Source organism: Carcharhinus amblyrhynchos, chromosome 10, assembly GCF_965287045.1.
Source record: "Carcharhinus amblyrhynchos chromosome 10, sCarAmb.v2.hapA, whole genome shotgun sequence".
Lineage (NCBI taxonomy): Eukaryota > Metazoa > Chordata > Chondrichthyes > Carcharhiniformes > Carcharhinidae > Carcharhinus > Carcharhinus amblyrhynchos.
Window position 1 is genome coordinate 88,452,237 of NC_137333.1, and position 6,000 is coordinate 88,458,236.

Below are 6,000 nucleotides of genomic sequence, written 5' to 3' on the forward strand. Positions count from 1 at the left end.
CCAACCAGTGGAGAATTCCTCCCGATTCTCATTGACTTCAGTTTTGCTAGGGCTCCCTGACGCCACATTCAGTCAAGTACTGTCTTGATGTAAAGGGCAAATACTTTTACTTCACCTCTGGAGTTCAACTCTTTGATCTATATTTGAACCAAGGCTGCAATGAAGCCAGGAGCAGAGTGACCCTGGCGAAATGCAAACTGGGGGTCACTGAGCATGTTATTGCTGAGCAGGTGCTTCTTGATAGTGCTGTTGATGATCCCTTCCATCAGTTTACTGATGATCGAGATTAGTTTGATTGGGCAGTAATTGGCTGGGTTGGATTTGTCCTGATTTTTATGTACAGGACATACCTGGACAATTTTCCACATTGTCAGGTAGATGCCAGTGTTGTAACTGTACAGGAACAGTCTGGCTAAGGTCATGGCAATTTCTGGAGCACAGGTCTTCAGTACTATTACCAGAATGATATCAGGGCCCATTGCCTTTTCAGTATCCAATGCCTTCAGTCATTTCTTGATATCATGAGAGTAGATTGAATTGGTTGGAGACTGACATCTGAGATGCTGGGGACCTCCAGAAGAGGCCGTGATGGATCATCCACGTGGCACTTCTGGCCAAAGATTGCTGTGAATGCTTCAGCCTTATCTTTTAAACTGATGAGCTGGGCTCCTCCATTATTGAGGATGGGATTGTTTGTGGAGCCTCCTTTTCAATGAGTTGTTTAATTGCCCACCACCATTAATGGCTGGATGTGGCAGGAACTTATACCTGATCCATTGGTTGTGGGATCACTTAGCTCCGTCTATTACTTGTTTCTTATGCTGTTTGGTACAAGTAGTCCTGTGTTGTAGCTTCACCAGGTTGACAACTCTTTTCCAGGTATGCCTGATGCTGCCCCTGGCATGTCCTCCTACATTCATCATTGTACCAACACTGATTCCCTGGCTTTATGGTAATGGTAAAGTGGGGGATATGTCAGGCCATGGGATTACAGATTATGGGCGAGTACAATTCTGCTGTTGCTGATTGCTCAGAGCGCCTCATGGATGCCCAGTCTTGAGTTGCTTGATCTGTTCAAAGTTCATCCCATTTAGCACAGTGAAATGCCACACAACATGATGGAGGGTATCATTAATGTGAAGACAAAACTTTGCCTCCACAAGAACTGTATGATGGTTACTCTTACCGATACTATTATGGATAGATGCATCTATGGCAGGAGGTTGTTGAGGATGAGATCAAGTATGTTTTTCCCTCATGTTGGTTCCCTCACCACCTGCCTCAGTTCCAGTCTAGCAGTTATCTCCTTTAGGACCCCTCCGGCTCGGTCTTTGGTGGTGGCGCTTCTGAGCCAGTCTTGTTGATGGACATTGAAGTCCCCCTGCTCAAAGTACATTCTGTACCTTTTCCATCCTCAGTACTTCACTGAAGTGAGCTATGCTGTGTGCAGAATATCAGATCTGCTTAAACTGGGTGGTACGTTCATGGAGAGGGCAGTGTTGGCAGGTTACACATGTTCTTCTCATTGTATAAAGGCTGTTGTCAGCCATAGCTGAAGTGAGCTATGCGTCTTTTACACTTGGAGGAAGCACTGAGGGTGGAAAAAGTACATGGAGAAGTATCAATTCATCAGCTGAGGGGGGACCGACAGAATGTGGTAATACAGCCATGAAGTCTGCATCGACTACAATCCCACGCAGGCCTTATCCCCATAACCCCTCATATTTACCCTGCTAATCCCCTGACACTAGAGTCAATTTAGCATGGCCAATCCACCCAACTGGCACATCTTTGGAGTATGGGAGGAAACCAGAACACCCGGAGGAAACCCACACAGACATGAGAAGAACATGCGAACTCCACACAGTGACCTGAGGCCGGAATTGAACCCAGGTCCCAGGTGCTATGAGTCAGCAGTGCTAACCACTGTGCCACCGTGCCGTTCTAAGTCAATGAATTTCCAACAGTAATTTTTAAGGGACTCACTTCTGAGCTTGAAGTGTGCTGCCTCCTGTTCTAAGTAGTATCCCAGTGGTACAAAATATTTGATACTGTCTGTTAGATGATATTGACATGGAGGAAATTCTTCGCTGTATCTGACCAAGCTGAACCTGAATTGAAAGTGTTTGATATTACTCTGTGAAAGTGGAGAAAACTGGTATTCCCGCAGATCTTGATGGAGCTTTTCTGTTCTTATTCTGTGGCAACATCGTTTATCTCATTGTGGCACAGATCAATAATTCATCCCAGTGAAAACAGGAAATAATTCACAAAAGTAAATATATTTCTGATGTTTAGCCAGCCGTGTGCAGAATATCAGATCTGCTTAAACTGGGTGGTACATTCATGGACAGGGCAGTGTTGGCAGGTTACACATGTTCTTCTAATTGTGCAAAGGCTGTTGTGAGCCATAGCTGAAGTGAGCAATGCATTTTTTACACTTCCAAACACTTTTCTCACTGTACAGGATACAGGTAAAAAAAAAGCCATGTGACATATGACCATATCTCAATCCCAGACTCCAACTGCTATCACATTAGTTCTTTGTTCATTAAACTATAGGACAAAGAACAATACAGCACAGGAAACAGGCCCTTCGGCCCTCCAAGCCTGTGCCGCTCATGTGTCCAACTAGACCATTCGTTTGTATCCCTCCATTCCCAGTCTGTTCATGTGGATATCCAGATAAGTCTTAAACCATCCCAGCGTGTCCATCTCTACCACCTTGCTTGGCAGTGCATTCCAGGCCCCCACCACCCTCTGTGTAAAATACGTCCCTCTGACATCTGTGTTAAACCTTACCCCCCTCACCTTGAACCTGTGACCCCTTGTGTTTGTCACCTCCAACCTGGGAAAAAGTTTCCCACTGTTCACCATATCTATGCCCTTCATAATTTTATACACCACTATTAGGTCACCCCTCATCCTCCGTCTTTCCAGGGAGAACAACCCCAATTTACCCAATCTCTCCTCATAGCTAAGACTATCCACACCAGGCAACATCCTGGTAAATCTTTTCTGTACTCTCTCCAAAGCCTCCACATCCTTCTGCTAGTATGGCAACCAGAACTGGACTGCAGTATTCCAAATGTGGCCTAACCAACATTATATATAGCTACAACATCATACGCCAACTTTTATACTCTATGCCCATCCTAGAAAGGCAAGCATGCCATATGCCTTCTTCACCACCTTTTCCACCTGTGCTGCCACCTTTAGTGATCTGTGAACCTGCACACCTAGGTCCCTCTGTGTGTCTATATTCCTGATGGTTCTGCCATTTATTGTATAGCTCCCCCCTACATTAGTTCTACCAAAATGCATCACTTCGCATTTATCTGGATTAAATTCCATTGGCCATTTCTCTGCCCAATTTTCCAGCCTATCTATGTCATGCTGTATTCTCTGACAATGTTCATCGCCATCCACAAGTCCAGCCATCTTTGTGTCATCTGCAAACTTACTGATCACCCCAGTTACACCTTCTTCCAAATCATTTATATATATCACAAACAGCAGAAGTCCCAGTACAGAGCCCTGTGGAACACCACGAGTCACAGACATCCAGCCGGAAAAAGACACTTCCACTGCTACCCTCTGTCTTCTATGGCCAAGCCAGTTCTCCACCCATTTAGCCTGGTCTCTTTTTACCCCATGAGATTTAACCCTTTGCACCAACTTGCCATGAGGGACTTTGTCAAACGCTTTACTAAAATCCATATAGATGACATCCACGGCCCTTCCCTCATCAATCGTTTTTGTCACCTCCTCAAAAAACTCAACCAAATTTGTGAGGCATGATCTCCCTCCTACAAAACCATGCTGTCTATCGCTAATGAGATTATTCCATTCTAAATGTGCATACATCCTATCTCTAAGAATCCTCTCCAACAATTTCCCTAACACAGACGTCAAGCTCACCAGCTTATAATTACCTGGGTTATCCTTGCTACCCTTCTTAAATAACGGGACCATATTTGCTGTCCTCCAATCCTCTGGGACCTCACCTGTGTCCAGTGAAGAGACAACAATTTCTGTTAGAGACCCAGCAATTTAATCTCTTGTCTCCCTGAGTAGTCTAGGATAGATGCCATCAGGCCCTGGGGATTTGTTTGTCTTAATGTTCCCTAAAAAACCTAACACTTCCTCCCTTGTAATTGAGATTTTGTCTAACAGGTCAACACATCCCTCTGAGGCACTCCCAGTCAACATGTCCCTCTCCTTTGTGAATACTGATGCAAAGCATTCATTTAGGATCTCATCTACTTCCTTGGGCTCTAAACATAATTCCCCTCCTTTGTCCCTGAGAGGTCCAATTTTTTTCCCTGACCACTCTCTTGTTCCTAACGTATGAATAAAATGCCTTAGGATTCTCCTTAATCCTGTCTGCCGAGGACATTTCATGACCTCTTTTTGCCCTTCTAGCGCCCCGTTTGAGTTCTTTTCTACTATGTCTCGTTGCTCAAACTCTTATTTTTTTCCCCAAGGTATCAAAATTAATGAACTTCCTGCCCTCTCGCACTTCGCAATTAAGTTCTTCAAGTATTTAATGTGATTTATTATTGCCACATGTATTGGTATATAGTGAAAAGTATTGTTTCTTGCATACTATACAGACAAAGCATATCGTTCATAGAGAAGAAAAGGAGTGCAGAATGCAGTGTTACAGTCATAGCTAGGGTGTAGAGAAAGATCAACTTAATGCAAGGAAGATCCATTCAAAGACTGTGGCAGCAGGGAGGAAGCTGTTCTTGAGTTGGTTGGTATGTGACCTTAGACTTCTGTATATTTTCCTGATGGAAGAAGGTGGAAGAAAGAATATCTGGGGTACGTAGGGTCCTTAATTATGCTGGCTGCTTTGCCGAGGCAATGGGAAGTGTAGAGAGTCAATGGATGGGAGGCTGGTATTAGTTTAAGGTATTAAGTATTAGTTTAAGGCCCTTAATGAAATGGAATGTGTTAGTTTAAGACCTTTCATGGAATGGAATGTTATGAAATTCCTTTCTTTAAGTATGGTTCCAGCCCTTTTAAATGATACAGACTAACTATTGTTAAAATACTAAACTAGGAAATTTTATAAGAATGTCAATGGGTCTTATCTTAATAGTTGAAGACCCCAATTTCATGGCCCCGTCTACTCTATACAATCCCCAGGTTTTAAAGACTAGAACTCAATCTCACTCACTACTACTTCGATTCTATTTTCTGTGCTACTTTTTTCAGTATTGGTATTGTTTTGAATGATTAACCTTAGCTCTTCACTGCAGTAACTCCAGAAAAACATAGATGAATCCAATTTAATTTTCACAGTCAGAGCATCTCAAGTTAATAACCAGTAATGCTGACCCTCTATCGATCATTCTATATGGAGTCAGTTAGTTCAGTTCGCTGGACGGCTGTTTCGTGATGCAGAATGATGCCAACAGCACAGGTTCAATTACCGTACCAGCTGAGGTTATTTATGAAGGCCCTGCCTTCTCAACCTTGCCCCTCACCTGAGGTGTGGTGATCCTTAGGTTAAAATCACCACCAGTCAGTCTATGGTCATCTGGGACTATGGTGACTTTACCTTATTTGTTAAGCTGCAATTTAAATCTCCTATTTTAGGAAGGATATCAATGCCATGGAGAGGGTTCAGAAAGGTTCGTAGAGTTTTACTGCATACAAAAAGACTGTTCAGCTCATTCCACCTAAATTGACTCGGAAAGAGAGAGCCTCTTAGTCCCATTCCAATACCCTTGGAAATGCTTCATTTTCAAATACTCATTCACTTTGGCCTCACAAAGCACTATAGCTTCTGGTTACGCCATTGCTTCTGGTAGTATATCCCCTTTCCTAACAGCATCCCAGAAAACTCCTGCAGTATATATACTTCCTCTCCTAGAGAAATATTCTATTACAAGCGCTGGCATCTAGCTGACAATTTAGAAGAGGGTCCATGTTTGTCCTAGCTACAAAAACCTAGATAAATATTGGCCATCCTGTTTACCACGTTATCCT